This window comes from Homalodisca vitripennis, chromosome 2, assembly GCF_021130785.1.
Source record: "Homalodisca vitripennis isolate AUS2020 chromosome 2, UT_GWSS_2.1, whole genome shotgun sequence".
Lineage (NCBI taxonomy): Eukaryota > Metazoa > Arthropoda > Insecta > Hemiptera > Cicadellidae > Homalodisca > Homalodisca vitripennis.
Genome location: NC_060208.1, coordinates 205,303,047 through 205,322,555, shown reverse-complemented (window position 1 = coordinate 205,322,555; position 19,509 = coordinate 205,303,047).

Here is a 19,509-nt window from a genome sequence, read left to right as displayed (position 1 = left end):
AGCTGAATAATAATAGTATAATGTTATAGCTACATCCATACTATATACTGTACTCTAGTAGATGCAAGCTGACAGCCGAACTGTGGAAAGGCAACAGATGTTCCTCAGTACCCGCCAACTGAGCTGAATAATAATAGTATAATGTTATAGCTATATCTATACTATATACTCTAGTATATGCAGGCAGACAGCCGAACTGTGGGAAGGCAACAGATGTTCCTCAGTACCGCCAACTGAGCTGAATAATAATAGTATAATGTTATAGCTACATCCATACTATATACTCTAGTAGATGCAAGCTGACAGCCGAACTATGGAAGGCAACAGATGTTCCTCAGTACCCGCTAACTGAGCTGAAGAATAATAGTATAATGTAATAGCTACAACCATACTATATACTGTACTCTAGTATATGCAAAGCAGACAGCCGAACTGTGGGAAGGCAACAGATGTTCCTCAGTACCCGCCAACTGAGCTGAATAATAATAGTATAATATTATAGCTACATCTATACTATATACTGTACTCTAGTATATGTAAGCAGACAGCCGAACTGTGGGAAGGCAACAGATGTTCCTCAGTACCCGCCAACTGGCGATGCCCTGTTTTGAATAACATCTCCTGTTTTTGCAACCGCTACATTGAACGTTTTACTTGAAGCTTTTCGCCAGTGTTTCACTCGATTTGCACCTTGTTTTTCAACTAAAATAAAATTTTTTTATAAATATTAGGTATAATTAATTATGGTTGTATATTCTCTAAACTTTATTGTTGGCATGCATGGAAAATGTTTAATTTGAAGTTGCAACTGTACTAATCCTTGTATTTGCAATTATTTAACGCGTAGTTTTTCGTCAAAATAATATTTTAAAATTTAATTTTGGAATATTTATAGAGTTTTCAATTTAGTTGAATTTATTTTAAAAATATTTTATTTCGAAATTACATAGAATTTGGCATCTTTCTGCAGGATTTTCACGTTTTATATTAGGTTTCATAGAAATCCGCTTATTGCAATCAACCTTGTGATAAAATGTCTAGTCTTATGTAATGTTTATCAACAATAATTGTGTATAGAGACTGTATTTACGTATAGTTTGGAGCACTTTGCTGGCAAGTCTTAACTCTAATAAAATGGGTTCAAGATTATGGCCATTTGCATTGTCGCAACAAAATTGCATTTTTTATATAGACTCAAAACAACAAATAAAAAAAGTGTTTAATATTTCATTATTCTCTATTTTTTTCTTTTTAAATTTCAAGATCACAGCCATTGCCATGAAACAAACGGTAATACGTTAGTTTATAATTCATCGTGGAAAAAAACCATCCAGTGTTTTAGAATTCATAGGTAATTTAAAACAGTATTTGTTCTTTCGGGTTTTACAATTTTCTTAAGGTTTCTCAGATATTCAGTATTCTGTAACATTGTGGAAATAATGTTTTCACTATAATTACCATAATTTCAAGTCGATTCTAACTAAACTTGGTACTAAGACAGTATTTACATTGCTTGAATAACTAATTATCTATCCTCAAACAATAAGAGATGTCAACATAATGGCTATTTAAGTTTGCGCATAGTTATTATCTTACGTATTATACAACATAAATAACACTTTTGAATAGCTATATTATTTCAAAACAATTTCAAGCTTCTTTTATTCTTAATATTTTTCCGATTCTTAAGTTTCCAAGTTGGTGACCGGTAAAAAGTGTTACAAAACACTCAATAAGTAAATATTTTCAAATACATAACTTCTTATTAACTCTAGTTAAATCAAATCTACAGTATATAATTTTGTCATGCAAGGTTTCTAAATATTTGAAAGTATTACTAGTACATTAGCAAACCAATCTTGAGAGTTATCGTTCCATCTGTCTTGTGAAAATTCACGTTTTAACTTAATAACGTGTACGAGTATGTTCGGTTTACCAAGCCTACCGGGTTACTTAAAATCAATTCCTAGAATATTATATGTGATCAGTGAAAGTTGTTTATGAGATACGCCTTTTAGTCTTTTTCAGAAAATTCTTGCGTGTTTATTTGAATAGGACAACATATAGTTTCGTAAAAGGCTCAATAAGAATTTACATTCTAAAATATTGGAGAGTAATAAATATTAGCCTTAAAAAATTACGTTTAATTCGTATGCTAAAAAATTCCGGAATTCTAAGTTGGTCTTTTATACTGAGAAGGTTAGTATTTCATATTATTTTTAAACGATTCTACTGAAACTAATTTAAAATTGAATGTAAAGGTAAAGTAAAATACGATGTTACTTTACCAGGCGTAGTTAGGGCTAAGAAGCCCTCTCTAACACCTAACCAGGAGACCAACGACTAATGGCGACTTCCGAACCACCACCAATGGCCGGGCAGGCGGGTTGCTTGCAGACAGGATCGCTCAGCGGTCATATATCCAAGCAGCAGCCACGCTCGACGTTGCTTGATTTGTTTATCTCGCGATAACCCCAGTACCCGCTACATTGCGCCATTGGCACAGTAAAAATACAACGTAAGTAGTTTGTTTTAATTATTAGAAAATGTATTTTATTCTCTGGCTTCATACTAAATTTTAGAAACCATTAATCAAAACGAGTGGGTACGATAGAATTTTAAAACTAAAACAAAAAAAAAAACAAGCCTAACGTTTTATTCAGAGAGATAGTAACTGATCAGGTACTAAACTTCTTGTTACGATTCCGTATATGAGAGGTGTCAATATGCGAGGGGCAAGTTAGAGTTACCAGACAATTGATTAATAATAAGGTTATAGCGCGCCAGCCCCGGGGACCTCTTGTATCCCTTTATTGATAACACTTGACACTCTGGGGACAGGGCTCTAATACAATATGTCCCTGCTGGAACGTTTGGGTAACAAATATAAAATTGGTTTTATACGTATGATATGGTAATGAATCATGTTGTGATAATGAATCAATGACTTTTGTGTTGTTGTTAGTGGTTGTTATTCCACAGGAACGGTAAAGCAGAAATGAGATCCTCCATAACTGTCACTTATAAAACAATGGCATAGTGTAGCGGGTATAGCGGGTAACGGGTTCTCGTAAGATAACTGGATGAAGTATCGTTCATGCTGCTTGGATGGGTGACATAAAGAGTAATTGTTTTTTATAAGAATTTATTGAATAACCTTAATGTATCATGAGATATTCAGTTCTGGTCTTTTTTTTATTGTTATTAAAGCCAGCAGTGAAGTTGTATGTGCTTCATCCTTCTGGTGAAGCAATCTTAGTCTTATATGTCATTGTCTCGGCTTAAAGCTAATTAGTTTGGAACTTGTGATTGTTGAATTTACTATCCGCCAAATACGGCACCTGAAAGCCTGAAATCTGTAGCACATTTGACTCTTTGAATCTGGAGTCATCGGCTGAAGATATCAAAAAAGGTTAGCGGCGAAGCTCAAAACGAACTCATAGCATTTTATCGATATCAGAGTCAACTAGAAGACCAACCAAATTGTTATTGGAGAGCCACTATTTATTAACGGTAGACTTAAATCTCCACTCAATCTCTTTTTAGGTTGAAATGGTCATTATAGCCTTGGTTTATAGTAAAATTATACCAAGATGCATTAGGATAACCCTTCATATTTTCTAAGGTACTGTTATTAGTTATGTTTTTTTCACTTGTGATCAGTCAAACCCCATTATTAGTGGAGTTTCATACATTACGTAGCAAACATAAAAAACTTTGTATTGCTTTGTTGTTTGCACGTTAAATTGTCTGTACCTATAAATTCCTCCCTTCTGGTTTAATTGGTAAATCACATCTAATGCACCGTATTATCAATACGTATAAAGTTTGCAAGTTCTATGGAATTTCATAATTATTTTAAGGTAGGTCATATACAGAATGTCCATTAAAGTGTCCCAATACTTTGCGATTTTGTTCTATTGTACTTGTATGTTGATGCTTATCAAAAGACAAAGTTACTCCCGTCTTGTGCAAGCCCACCTATAAAGTGTTCGTGCTCGCTTATGCGTTGACGGATTTTTTAAAAAAAAGGTATAGTTGGAATCGGTTTTAAAGTTAACAAATAGTTGGTAACATATGCATTTTTAAAACTATACCGGTGTTTTTGTTATTAAACTTAAAAAAGTTAAACACACCGAACTTTGAAACGGGTAAAAGGATGTTTAAAATTTTTTTAAGTCTACCAAAGGTTAATACAATTCTCAAGTTTCATAACTTTATATTAAAATGTGTCAAAAGATATAATTATTTATAAAACACACATACAGACAGATAGACGGAAAATTGAAGGTTTTAGGACATACATTAATATGAAATTTTTTTGCTCATTTTTATGTGCAGAACGAAATCCCAAAGTATTGGAATCACTCTGTATAATCAATACGTGATGGAACGCTGGATTCCTAACCAAGAAAGGTTTGATGTGATTCAGTACCGCACATTACTAGTAAGTGACTGGTCTGACTTGCGAAGACCTCCTTAAACCTTCTTGTAAACTCGCTAAGCAAGAACGCGTCTCTGATCGAACAGTGGTCGGGTGACGACGGCTGGGGAACAGCTGGTGGTATTCTCATAACCCTGTTACGTCGGGTGGAACCCTCACACGCTCACACGCTGTTTACATTATGGTCTGACAACAGCGTTAACTCCCTCTCAGCTTAATCCTGTGGGAAGTGTGATGGACTCTAAACTTTGTTGGCAACATGTTTCCTTCGTCGTTCAAAGTAACAGCAACGTACATGGCTGACGGGTTATCTACACAGCTGGGGGATTCATTATACTCCATTGATATATAAAATATGTGGTTTTGGTGAGTAGAAATTAACAAAAATTTCCCTCTTAATGTTTTTAATTAAAAAAAAAACTTTTTGAGAAGAGTAGTATGTCGGAAAAAAGTACGTTTTTGTGTTTTCCCTTTCTGCAACAAGGATTGCCGAGCTGGGAAGAATACAAAATTCGAAAGTATTATAATTCATAGATTAAAAAGGCTCATTTCGCGTCAAAACATCGCTTTTACATCTATCTTCTTGAAATAATTTCTGTCAGGTAAGACGCTGCCCGCGTAAGTCTAAAATTCAAAATAAACATTCTTTGTTGACTATCAAGATACCTGTCTATACTTCTAAATTAAAACCAATAATATTTACGTGAACTGAGGTTCGTAATTGGAAAAACAATGAAAGTGATTCGTTATATATTCGTAAAATCTGCTGAGTTCAATATTATTATTTAACATTCACAAGATGAGTATTTTAAACTATAAAGCTATTAGTAAGGTTGGATGAAATAATAAAAATCAAAGCAATTGGCTTCTTTTAACAAACGTTTTGATTTTGATTCTTGTTCCTCTCTGCAAAACTCGTAATTTAATAACCAATTTAATCACCAATTTTAATGACCAATTTCTGTAGTAGCACATAAAAAATAAAGTATCTGACAATTATTAAAATAACATGAATCCACCAATGTCATTTACAAATTATCACGTAAAAAGACCAACAAAATAGATTTGTTAGATAGTAACTTAACTGCAGAAAAAAAAAACAAAAATCGGAATACAAACCTTTACATTAAATCTAACCCTACTTTGACCCATGCCAAAATGCATACCTAATACAAAATTTTCTGATTTTTAAAAATATATTAAACAAATTCAAAACCCACAGAAGCTTAAAACTAATAATTTAGACATAGTTCATCAGAGAGAGGATTTTACAAACTAAGCATACTGATGGATTAAATTTAAGACATGGATAATCTTAGGATAAAATTAAAAATTAAAATATTAGTAAATTATAAAGTTGCATACAAATAATTTTAGTTAATTAACGTTCCCAGTAATAAATGCAAAATTAGTTGAACAAACTATCTATATTATATATGCCACTCTTGAAAAAAGTGAGTTTTTTTAGAATGAAATAAAGATAATGAATGATGAAGCATTGAATAAATAGATTGGTAATGTCGTTTTAGAACTTTGCAACAATTAATGAATATTTTGAGGTTGATTTTACACAGTAGATGGTTGATAAATAAGTAATGTAGTATGAATCAATCAAAGTTAAAAGTAGGCTATATGGAAATTAGTAGTGTAACAATTAGTGAAACTGTAACAGGTGTGAATGGGGGCCATTGCAGAAGAGAAGTGAATAGCCACATAGGACAAGAGGGAATTACAACATTCAATTTACTCCACCCTTTGTAACTACTATCTGGAGACTACAACTGTTTGGGATGCGGTGAATCATTTTTCAGTCAGATATTATGGAACTTATTACAGTTTTATTCGCTGAACATTGCAATGTTGATATGCACTTTAGATATCACACAAGCATTCCGTACAGTGGTATTCTTCAATACAAACTGTTTAAAACATGTTAGATTGTTGTAGTATTATTTATGTTGTCCTGTAACATTTTTGTATTTTTAATAAGATCTTAATGATCTTTATTTATTTTCCAGATATTTTCCAGAGCACAACACTGGCCCCACATCGAAACCGGTCTCCCTGTTTCTCAGATAACTCTAAAGCAGCTGACTCGATTCCACCTACTAAATCCAGAGCCTTTATTAAATTTTTTTTGGCATAGAAAATATTAAACCCTTAGTCTATTTTAGAAACTTTTTAAAACTATTTCGGATTTTGGTACTCTTACATCACACCTCATAGGAGTTTATATGTATTTCAAAACATGAATGCAGGTATTCATTTGACGGAACGCTCATCGATTCTTCCGTTCGAATATCCAGAGCTCTCGTACGCTTTGATTTATTGCCAATAACGCACCTACTCGGTACGTTTGCATCTACCCTCATGGGATTTTATGTGTATTTCCAAACATAAATGCAGGTATTCATTTGACAGAAAGCTCATCGATTCTTCCGTTTAAATATCCACAGCTCTCGTACACATTGGTTGATAGCCAATAACTCTCCCACGCTGTACGCTTGCATCTTACCTCATAAGAGTAGATGTGTACTTCCAAAAATGAATGCAGGTATTCATTTGACGGAACGCTCATCGATTCCTCTTTTCAAATATCCAGAGCTCTTACACACTTTGATTGATAGCCAATAACGCTCCCACGCTGTACGCTTGCATCTAACCTCATGGGAGTTGATGTAGATTTCCAAACATGAATGCACGTACATTTGACAGAACGCTCATCGATTCCTCGTTTCAAACATCCAGAGCTCTTACACACTTTGATTGATAGCCAATAACGCTCCCACGGTGTAAGCTTGCATATAACCTCATGGGAGTAGATGTGTATTTCCAAACATGAATGCAGGTATTCATTTGACAGAACGCTCATCGATTCCTCTTTTAAAATATCCAGAGCTCTTATACACTTTGATTGATAGCCAATAACTCTCCCACGTTGTACGCTTGCATCTAACCTCATGGGAGTTGATCTACTCGTATATTTCCAAACATGAATGCAGGTATTCATTTGACGGAACGCTCATCGATTCCTCTTTTCAAATATCCAGAGCTCTTATACTCTTTGATTGATAGCCAATAACGCTCCCACGCTGTACGCTTGCATCTAACCTCATGGGAGTTTATGTATATATTTCCAAACATGAATGCAGGTATTCATTTGACAAAACGCTCATCGATTCCTGTTTTCAAATATCCAGAGCTCTTATACACTTTGATTGATAGCCAATAACGCTCCCACGCTTGCATCTCACCTTATGGGAGTTGATGTGTTACATTATGTGTGAGCCTTTCAAAACTTTAAAACCTACGTCAATTAATAATTAACAATCATAAAACCCTATAGTGTGCGAATAAAAGATTAAACTTTATTGATTTTAATCTGCAGAGGTAGAAAATGTAAATTAATTAGTTACCTTTATGGCATTTTTTCGTTTGTGGTTTTTTCCTCTGACAAATGATGCAGGTGACATGATACTTGGATTTCCACAATATGGTGGATCCATCAATATATTCTATCACGTCATATAAATCACTAAGGGACGTTCACCAATACGGGACTAGAGGCCGGGACAATTTCCGTATTCAACAGCACAGAACTGCAATGTTCGAACGTCTACCATCCGAGGTTGGCGTAAGGTTCATAAATAAGCTCCCTGATGAGATAAAAAATTTAAATGATCCTAAAAAATTCAAAGCTCGATTGAGAAACCTATTGGTGTCGAGGGTGTTCTACTCTGTTGAAGAGTTTATGATGAGCCGCTGGGATTAAATTTGAAGTTAATTGAAATAAATTGGCTAGTCCTTTAGTTCTGTTCTAAATTGTAATCAGCATACCTGAAAACTTTTTAATGACTGAATTGACTTGCATTTAAATTGATTTATTTTAATTAGTTTAATTCATTTTAATACATGTATATTGACGATTGTATACAATTTGCTTAAATTGTGAACACAATAAAGATTTATTATTATTTATTATTATTATTATTACTAAAAAAATCTAGCAGTGCTTATAAACACCTTTGTATCACGTTTTTAATTTAATTTATTTAGGTTTATAGGTATATTTACTTAACAATTTTCTTGAAATTATTACTATTGAATTAATTTAAGTAAAAATATTAATAAACTTCCCATTTTCAAAAGGTCTGTTGCTTATTTTTAATCCGTAAATATTAAATGATTCATTAAACCTATGAATAATGTTTTAATAATCATTAATAGATCATAGTAATGATCATGTATGAATTCAACACTATGAAATATACTTTCAATCTTTGAATTGTCCTGAAACATCCTCTTTCATACAAAGGGTCCATATACAAATGCTTTTTCAATAAAAGTGAAAATCTTTAATAAAGAAACCTTATGGAGTTTGCTTTATTTCCTCATAGCTAGGATTAAGATGGAAAATATTTTTACTTACAAAGTAAGAACTTCTTAATGATAATATACAGTAATTTTGTACAGGAACAAAAGAGAGATTTGTCTTAAAGTCTTAGGATTTTATTATTAGTGTTATTTAATTTAATGAAACGAGAATACCTTTTTACGCGTAGTTAATCCCTTCCTCCTAGCTTACCTAGCTTAGAGACAAGGGTCAGAATGTCTGAATGTAGCGAAACTTGCTTAAAGCTTTAACTCTACTTTCAGTATCTAAATATTTTGACTTAAAAACCAAAAGGTCCAGGTATATTTCTGTTGCTGTTCGTAATACCACGTAAGAAAGTTAGGCTTATAAGAGGTTTAATCGTTAACTTTCACTCATCTCATAACTTGTGATCTGTGATATCTCCCGATTTGAAAGATTTCACAGAGTCAGGGGTCTTAAACCCTTAAATGTTTAAATCTGTTATGTCTAGATGTGTTTGAACTTACAAAAAAAGTTTTCGCTTTCGGGCTTCTGAAAGCTTTTGGTATTTTACATATGCGTGTCTCTAGTAGTTTATGGACCATGGGAGGCTCTCGATAGAGATTTCGGTCGTAATAAACCACCGTACTAGTGAGTTCCTGGCAAATTTTATCTTCTAGATTCAACCTCTTCAGGTTTCTGGCCACTGGTAGTTTCAGAACCCTTGGATTGAGTTCTCAGGTTCTATTAGATTTGCACTTCTAAGGTTTCTATCTTTACAATTTCACGAACTGTGGGAACTCACGTTTTATCTGAACTCCCGAACTTTCAGATTGCCTGTCTCTGGGAGCCCCCGACATGTAGTAGACATGATTCAGAGAGCTCTCATTGGATGAGATCTTCTGACTTTTGTGACTTCTTGACGTCTATTTGCATTGAGAACCTCTTGAAATTTAAATCTTGCATCTGGAAAATTCCTATCTGTAAATGATCTCAGACTCGGCCTTTGTACTACTGGTCTCTGGTTAGCAAATGATGCTCATGGTTGGTCAATTTTCACTCTTCTATAAGCTTTCGGCCTGTAATAGGGTTTGACCTCACAAAGTTTTCTGTCTCATAAACGTTCAGACTTCTGGCTATGACAGTTGTTTAAAAATACCTATATGTTGTTTCCAGTGGCCACTATATCGTAACCGTCGATTGAGTAAGGTTGGCTTACAAAACTTACCTAATGTAGGTGTAAAGACTGTTTAACTGTTATGTGAAAGCCAGTAACTGTCGTATTTACTTGTATTACTGCCATAAGGTTACTTCTGCAAAACTGATATATGAAAAGATACAAGCCTATAGATCAAAAGTTGTTGTAAGTACCTGAAGATTACTTCAAAGCGAGATACTTCATTGTAAAATCAGTATAAGCTGCCGTTCATACACCTTCAAAATAAAGAAAATTTTGCAATAATAATCTGTTGCAATAATCTGTATTTTAGGCTTTGAATAGTTTAAATCCCCTAGTATTTCTTTTTGTATTGATCTATAGTATATTATTTTAACATATTGGTTAATAATTTTCTATGAACACCAGTAAATAAAATACTACCATATAAATATGACACAAGAAATATATTTAATACAACACTATAAAGTGTTGTATAAAATGATAAAAAAAATTGTGTGTTATAAAACTTATGCAACAGATTTATTTCTCGTATTTACCGAGTTAACTATATTAATGAACACAGCTCCCAAACAAAAATAGTTGTAACAATAAATGAACTGAAATTCATGATTTTATTAGTGGTCTATGGTGTTGCCTAATGATCCAAAATATATCAAAGTAGTTTAAAATACTTTATTTAAACTAGTGAATATTACTTCAAAGCGAGATACTTCATTGTAAAATCAGTATAAGCTTCCGTTCATACACCTTCAAAATAAAGAAAATTTGCAATAATAACAATGGCTTTGAATAGTTTAAATCCCCTAGTATTTCTTTTTGTATTGATCTATAGTATATTATTTTAACATATTGGTTAATAATTTTCTATGAACACCAGTAAATAAAATTCTACCATATAAATATGACACAAGAAATATATTTAATACAACACTATAAAGTGTTGTATAAAATGATAAAAAAATTGTAAGTTATAGAACTTATGCAACAGATTTAATTCTCATATTTACCGAGTTAACTATATTAATGAACACAGCTCCCAAACAAAAATAGTTGTAACAATAAATGAACTGAAATTCATGATTTTATTAGTGGTCTATGGTGTTGCCTAATGATCCAAAATATATCAGTAGTTTAAAATACTATATTTAAACTAGTGTTTTGGTATAACATCCAGAAAAGATTATAGAAACATATTTAAATACGAAAAAAGTAAAGCAAAAGTCGCCTGTTTTAATAAACAATTCTTACACGTTAGTATAACTCAATATACGTTAATCTAACATTACTGTTATATATTACGCTTTCTGATACTTTATGCTTTAATGCAGTCAAGAAATGCTTTAATATTGTAGCGAGAAAAATGCAAGGTATTTATCAAAATGAAACTTTTTACATGTTTGCTCTGATGTTATTGAAGTAGTAAATTCCAACCGCGAAGGAATTTAGTGCCCTTCTTTAAAAGTTTGTTTTCGAAAACACTTTGTTGGAAAACATACTGGCGATCCACGAATATAAGTTGAAACTTTTCTTCGATAGTGTGAAAGTATTGGTAAAACAGTAGAACTTGGCGAAATAAAATAATAAACTCAAACAAGCACGATTCATAAAGTGTAATGTTTAATTTAAGTAAAGGAAAGTATTTTTTCAACTGATTGCACTTTATTATGTATATTATTACTGTTTTATTATGAAGAATCTTGCTGTAAAAACGACTAGTACCTATTGAACTATTTATTTTCAGAACTCAATTTTTCAATCAAGTAACAGTTACTATTGATTTACTGATGCGAATGTTTATGAAATTTTGAATTAAATACCCATGTACATCCAAATGCACAGTTTACCCATTATTCAAGTTAAAAACACATTACACGTATAATACTTGGAATGTCTTTATATTTTATGCTTTGTATTATTATATTAAAAACTTTCTAAGCGACTAGAAAAGTGTTTTAAAACTGTGCCAAAAAGTTTACTAACTATAGTCATAATGGTGTTTAATTAACGCCTTGATTGTAAAACTTTTTATCAATGATGAAACATTACTTTTATTTATGTAATAAGATCTGTCTTGGTTTTATTTTATAATTATAATGCAAGGTTTTGTCAAGTGTCTTTAAAGTTCATAATTTATTAGCTTTTTAAACCTAGGATAAGTATATTTCTTTCATGCAACCTAACCATTTTATGAAATTAAGTTTATGAATACTTTTTCCGGAATGGTTTTATACATTAGGATAGACCGGAATACTTAATTAACCATAATAGTTTGTTTGCAACAAGATTATAAAAATTGCTATATAATCAGATTTTCTGGAATTTTTAATAATATTTTAAGTGTTACAATATAATGCTAAGAAATCCTCAATACTTGTATTGTTATCCCTTTGTATTTTTAAAGAATTATATATTCCATATAAACATAAGACATTCATATAGTCCATATAAACATTCATAAGATTATTGAATACCATTTCTTTGCTAAAAGTCGTCAATGAGTAAATCAATTGAAGTTTCAAACGTTTGATTTTGACAGTCCGGGTTTGATTGGTCTCCGAGGTAGAGAGTTGTGTATTGAACCTGAATTAGTTTTCCAAACTTAATTGAATATAGAAATGGTTTAAAATTGATAAATATAATATCGCATAATGTACCTGGGTGTTATTTATATGTTGCTTGTGATACTTTTTTAAGAATTTACATATCACTTAATTCGACTACTTGATAAATATTGTAACCACTTTTGCTGCTTTACTCGAATTCCATACTTATGCTTCTATAAATAAGATCTACATCATAGCGTGGGTTAAAACATATAGGCCACAATGAAGAGTTATACATTCTTTTCTGTAATATTTTCTATTTAGTTTCTAAACGTCTCTGCAATAAATAGTTATGTCTATCGAAATAAAACGTTGGGTTTTACTTGAAATTTATAGTCTTTCAAATTTTAAGTAGGAATTTTCAATTATAAATTAAATACTTCTTTACAATTTTTAATAAAGCAAATTAAATTACAATAGGGTGGTAGTTAGTGGTCAACTGAGGATCTCCTCTTATTTAGAGTAATGAAAATTCAAACTTTCAATTCACCAAGGTATACAAAACTTACAAAATAAGTATGTCTTATAATCTTTTAAAATCTTATTCAATTCTTAGAAAATCTTCGTATCAATAAATCAACTTATTCTATATGAGCCACATTATTTATTGTACGTGTTATTTATAAACTATTGCAATTGCTGACATAATTATATTTTTAATATTTTGTATACAATACTGAAAAATAGTGTCTTTTAAACAGGCATGGTTTTTGATTAGCTATCAGTCTGTCAGACCAATTGTAATTAAAATATCCTAATAATTGTTACTTTCCAGGATATAATTTCTAAATAATAAAATAAAATAATCAACTTCTTACATAAGCTATAACTGCTCTGATCAAATTTTATGAATTTTACAAGAAAAACTATATGAGTTTCGAGTACAAGCGCAGGTACTATTCCAGTAACTCTAATCATATTTAATGAATTTTAAAAGAAAACTAGATGAGTTTCGAGTACAAGCGCAGGTACTATTCCAGTAACTCTAATCATATTTAATGAATTTTAGAAGAAAACTAGATGAGTTTCGAGTAGAAACGCAGGTACTATTCCAGTAACTCTAATCATATTTAATGAATTTTAAAAGAAAACTAGATGAGTTTCGAGTTCAAGCGCAAGAGCTATTCAAGTAACTGTGATCAATTAAATGAACTTCAAACGAAAACCTAGATAAGTTACGAGTACAAACACAGGAAGTATTCAATTAAATCTAAGGGCGGACGTAACTACTTCCGTTTAGTTCTGCTGAAAATCTAATGCATGTTAATATTTATGAAAAATACTGAAATGTTATTGAATAGGGTGTGATGTAGGTGAAACTTTATTCGTATCTTTGTAATAACAATAATTATGTAACTAATTAACAGTTTTTATGAAATAAATGTTAAAACTTTTGGAATAAAGCCTAGTATATAAACCTAGGAGGTTAGGCTTAACCTTAGTTGCTGACTAAACTAGATCAATACCAGAGTAAGCCTGCAGGGTCTTGCCAGTTCTGCAGGAAACCTTCATACCTCAGTCCAATAATTGATAAGTCGGTTTGGCCAGAGTCCAGCAGCGGCTATCTACGTCTTAGGCTCCACTTTATGTTCTAACCGTATTGTTCCAGTACAGTGATCGTTGAGACAACAGTTTAAACAAACCTTTCTCAACCCACTGCACTTTCTCTTCATTTTGATGAAGGTCTACCACTTAATTCATACTTGCTTTAGGTCTTCCAAATGTAATAAGCATTGTTCTCTTTATGTTCAGTGTAGATACAGAATTACTATAAAAGTTAAAATTTTGAGAAAACGATATAATACTCTCATGGCGAGTCTTTTGAACGAGGTATTTTTACAATAATTTTTATTCTTATCTGAATAAAGCGTCTGATGTAATCTATACATCATTAAACTCAGAAACATATGCAAAGTATTTTTATACAATATACTTGTGGTAGATAAATAAATGATGTTATAACAAATTATAAACTTTGGTAAATATTCACAATTATTCCTCGAGGTAGCAACAATAATAAACACTTGCATAGAGTATCCAATATTTTTGGCTTCGCTATTGAAGTTGAATATTTTTCTAAAGTTATATGTTACCTTGTTTTTTTTCTATACAACATTTTTTATAAAATATATCAGCAACGAAAATAGAATAAAAAGTACGAATACCATTTTTGTTATTTTAGATAATCTCATTTTCATTGGAACGTATAAATAATAATTATGTTAGAAACAGTTTGTGTTCAATTTTTTGAGAAAATTCAAACTTATGGTAATTTGGTAAACTCCAAATTTTGAAACTTTATTTTTTATATAAAACTATATAAACTTTATTTGTGTTTCTTATATATATATATATATATATATATATATATATATACATATTTATATGAAATTTTATAATTTATAAATAGTCAATTATTTATACAAAAACAATAATATAATTTAATGTCCTAAACGAATAATTGCCTAAACGGGTGCAAAATATTACAATTATGATATAACATGAGAGAGGATATCCTTATAAATAAAGCAATATGCAATATGAGGGATAAGTAAAACAACTGTATTTTCTATGAATTTTTAAGATATGCCTTGCATAGTCTCCAAAATTACTTGCCAGTATAGACATTACCATTGCCAGTACTAGGGTTAATACCGCAAATATTTATTTTTTTATTTATTAAACTATAGTAAATTTATTACTATTCATTTAACATTTTCTAAGCCTACCACTTGAGAAGCTAAAAAACCCATTTCAGTCTGTCTGTCCATCTGTCTACACGATAACGTGAAAACAAACTCACCTATAGAATAGAAAGTTTGCCTTCAGATCTGCGCGAATACACGCAAAACCCAGTTTGCAACTTGTTCAATGAAATTTGGCAGAGCGTCAGCGAATATTTTTACATTGGTGGTATGTGTAACCATGATGGTAACTATAAAATACAAATTTGATGCAGTACAATTTAAGATTTCATTTTGATTTTTAATTTTTGCAAAAACTTTGATCTTATAAATACAAAAATGAGTTAAGAGTTAGTGTATGAATATCCATGGGATTTGACTAAGCATCGATTCAGGCGATTAAATTGACGCATAAATATAGCAGAAGCTATTTCTGCATATTCTGCTAAGTGAGTGAGAAAATTATGCAAATGGTTATTGGCTGACAAGATTGTTCATTTTGTATGAAAATCGAAATCTTTGTCGTAGAGATTCACACTGTCTGACAATGTGTCTTGAAATCAATAAATTGGTGCACCAATATAGAGGTCTTTACACTTACAATTTGCTCTGCCAGCTTTCAATTATTGCTGTCCAGGATATAGATAGTGGAACGAAACAATTTAGGAGGTTATGTCTTCTGTTATAACACCAATATACATAAGTGACGAATATTATGTCTTTAAGTACAACAATACATTATCGTATTCACTTAAACTATCGTTTTAATTAGAATTATTGTTGTGCGTATTACACGTGATATTGAGTAAAGATATTTATAATGTTGTACTAATTAAAACCTTTAAAATGGTATGCAAATCGACCTATGCTTAATTTAAAATGCTACACCAACTCCTCATGGGCCATCCCCCTGAGGTAGTGGAGAGCTACTGATTCCATAAAAAGTTCAATTTTATGCCCTATGCCACTGTTCAAAGTTTTATGTTTGTACGTTTACAGTACAGAAGATTTTGGATCGTTTTAAAACTTTTCAGCACCCCTGTATAATGAATGTACATTTTGTCAGTGGTTTACTGCAAAACCGACTCTGTAATACTTTCATTACAATGATTCTCATTTGCAAATTTGGAAAGTTGGTGCGAAATTCAGAGGTAATTGAACATCACCTTCAGGTTCAATTAAGAATTGCCTCCAGCAATGATATCAGTTATCTGGATTGGTGCCAATAACAAGCTATCAATTACGGGTTGAAATATAGCACCACCCACCCCCGCCTCACCCCCACCCAGCCCTGCCGCCGATATTGAAGTCAATATTGACCAACGTTGCTCCTGCAAATTTGATGGCACCTCTCCCTTTATTGCTTTTAATGTTTATTTCCCAAACGAACCCAAGAGCCATAACATGGAGAGCGGTAATTACTCGCCGTGAAATCTAGCTATACCAGACGGAGTTGGCTTAAACGTTTTCTGGCTTATTGCTGATTAGTTTGATAATCAGGCAATAACAAATGTTTCGCTATATTTAAAAACTTATTGAGAGATGTGGTAGTAAGATTTGTTTATTTTTTGAAATTTTTCTATCTATCGCTTTAAATGACACAACACAGTTAATTATTCACCCCAATCAACCTGTATTAGCAAGAAGGTTTAGGTTAAATAATTTAACTGTTAATTGGATCATTCTTTTGAATCTATTTCCCTTCTATACATCTTTTAACACCATTCTTTATCATGCAGTTCATTTGAGACCTTACAAGAGGTACTCGTTCGAAACGCATTTTAGCTGCGCAAGCTTTTTATAATGCTACACAGTTTTTGGCATTTGATTGGGAGACCGCCCTATCAGGAAATTGACTTAAGCGATGTAGGTGGAAAATTGGCAAATTGATGAAAGTTGCATGAATGTTGAGTTGTATGTTTGAATGTTATCCTGATGTGGTGAGAATGTACACAAATTTTCCTCTGATACTTTAATAATGACGGTTGCTATACATATATGTATCATGTCTCTGTAATAAACATTGATTAATTGATTAAAGAGAGTGTTTATATGAAAATATTTTCCATTATTTTGAAAAAAGGAGAATTATTATCTACCCAAAATTACCTAGTTGCAATATACCTAGTGGTTTCTATAAAAAAAACCCAATAAAAATTTAATTATTGGTAAAACAAGTTTGAAATCTCCTGTTTACTTACCACCATAAAACACTGTTTAAGAAATTAATTAAGTGCACGTTAGTTAATAGTACAGAAAAACTTTACAGATGTGTTAAAGCAATAAAAACCTCCAAATTAGCAAAGTTTATCCCTACTATTCGAAATATAAAAAAAAACAATATATTTTAAAGGCATTTTTAAATTATATAATAATAGTGAGATATACCTATTGGAATGGTGCGTAATTTGACATATCATATTTTGAAATCGATCCACTAGTTGATTAACTAAATCATAAAGAAATATTTTTGCGGAATTCTCCTTCTCGCCACTTTGTACTTACTTAACCAAACGTTGTAATACAAATTTAATAATTTTCCCCACACATTTTGGGAGTGCCGATGCCGAGCGGTCTAAGACGTTGGACTTTGGGTCTGAGTTAGAGATAGCTCAGGTTCGTATACGGTCTGTGACCGTTGCACTTTTTATCAGTACCATCGACCTTGTACTGTATTGACACTCCCCCTTATTATGTTTGATAAAATACCCGCACAGAACAGTGGCCCATGAGGACGGACAGAATAAGGATTAAAAGGGTATCGGCCACCCCCTTAAAAAATTTATTAATGAGCTTTAACTTTGTTTTTTGTTAAACCGACATGCAGGTGACTGGTTCATTACCAAGTTAAACCGCACCTGTTAAAGGTCATTCTGTTACGTCCAATTCAATTTATTCATATAACGCTGTGAAATTCTTGTGTCACCGACATCGTCTTTTAAAAGTTGAAGCCCTTGTGTAACAGTTCATTAGAATCATTACCAATGCCTTGATTGCGCATTGGCTTTTGTTTTAGCTTTGGTATAGCTTTTCAATTATATTGTTGCTAAGTGAAACAAGGATCAAGGCTAATGTATGTATTAAAGTTTACAGTTAAAGTTTACTATTGCAAATTAAGTTTTATTTATGTTAAACGTATATATTTTAAAAATAATGAAACTTTAGCCGATGCGAACAAAAATTGCCTACAGAAAGACAAAAATTACAAACTTAGTGACATAAGTTACATAAAAATTGAAGATAAGACATATATATTACCATATTTTATTTTCTTTCTACCATGTAGTTAATACGTACAAATGTACCATTGAGGTTTAAATTGTTCACAAAACCGTACCAAAAAAACTGCAAAATTGGAGGAAGTGTGGTGTGTAAAGACCAAAAACTAAATACAGACTCAAAAGTTGTTATTTAACCTAACATTAAATCATGTCAAATATTATTAATTACTATGAAATAATACAAAATTGCCTTAACAAAGTACGACTTCGGATATACGACATCAATTTGTAATATGACATTTTTCTACGTAAAAAAGATATGTAAAGTTATGACTATAGCGAAAAATTAAACTTTCATTCGTTTAAGCACAACTTTAGGCTATTTAAAGAGGACTTTACAAGAGAATTATATACCAGAACTTTGTGGTTATATGAAGCTATTAATACTTGTAGAAGACTGTCCCTTGAAATAATAAAAATACCTTAGACTACATACTAAACTTGAAGATAAGAGGTTATTACATTTTTATTTTACCATGTACTTAATAACAATATACCATAATTTAATTATGATATGGCACTAACCATTTAATAATAATTGTTCATTTCTACGGCTTATTAGATTTGGGAGACAATTTAAACGAGAATCATAATCTCCGAATGTTTAGTGAACAATTTAAAATACTGCAGATGGTAATTCTAGGAAGTGATAAGGAGCGGGCAGGTAGCAACACGATCGCCGGCTAAGTGGGCCGAGAGCAGACCGGCTGGATGGAGTTAACCAGCAGTAATATCAGGTTGAGTGTTGCAAGTTCTCAGCCAACCCTTGAAACTTAGTTGGAGTTTCAACTGACTGTAAATACCCCCCGTCCTTGCACACATGCTCGACACAGCTAGACTCTAGCTCATTGTGTTCTCATTTTATGAATTAAGGATTTTATCAAGTGAAATTACCCGATTGTAAAAAGTAAGTTTCCCGTGTTTATCCAGTTCCTAACTAAAATTAATTAAGTGTTTTTATCG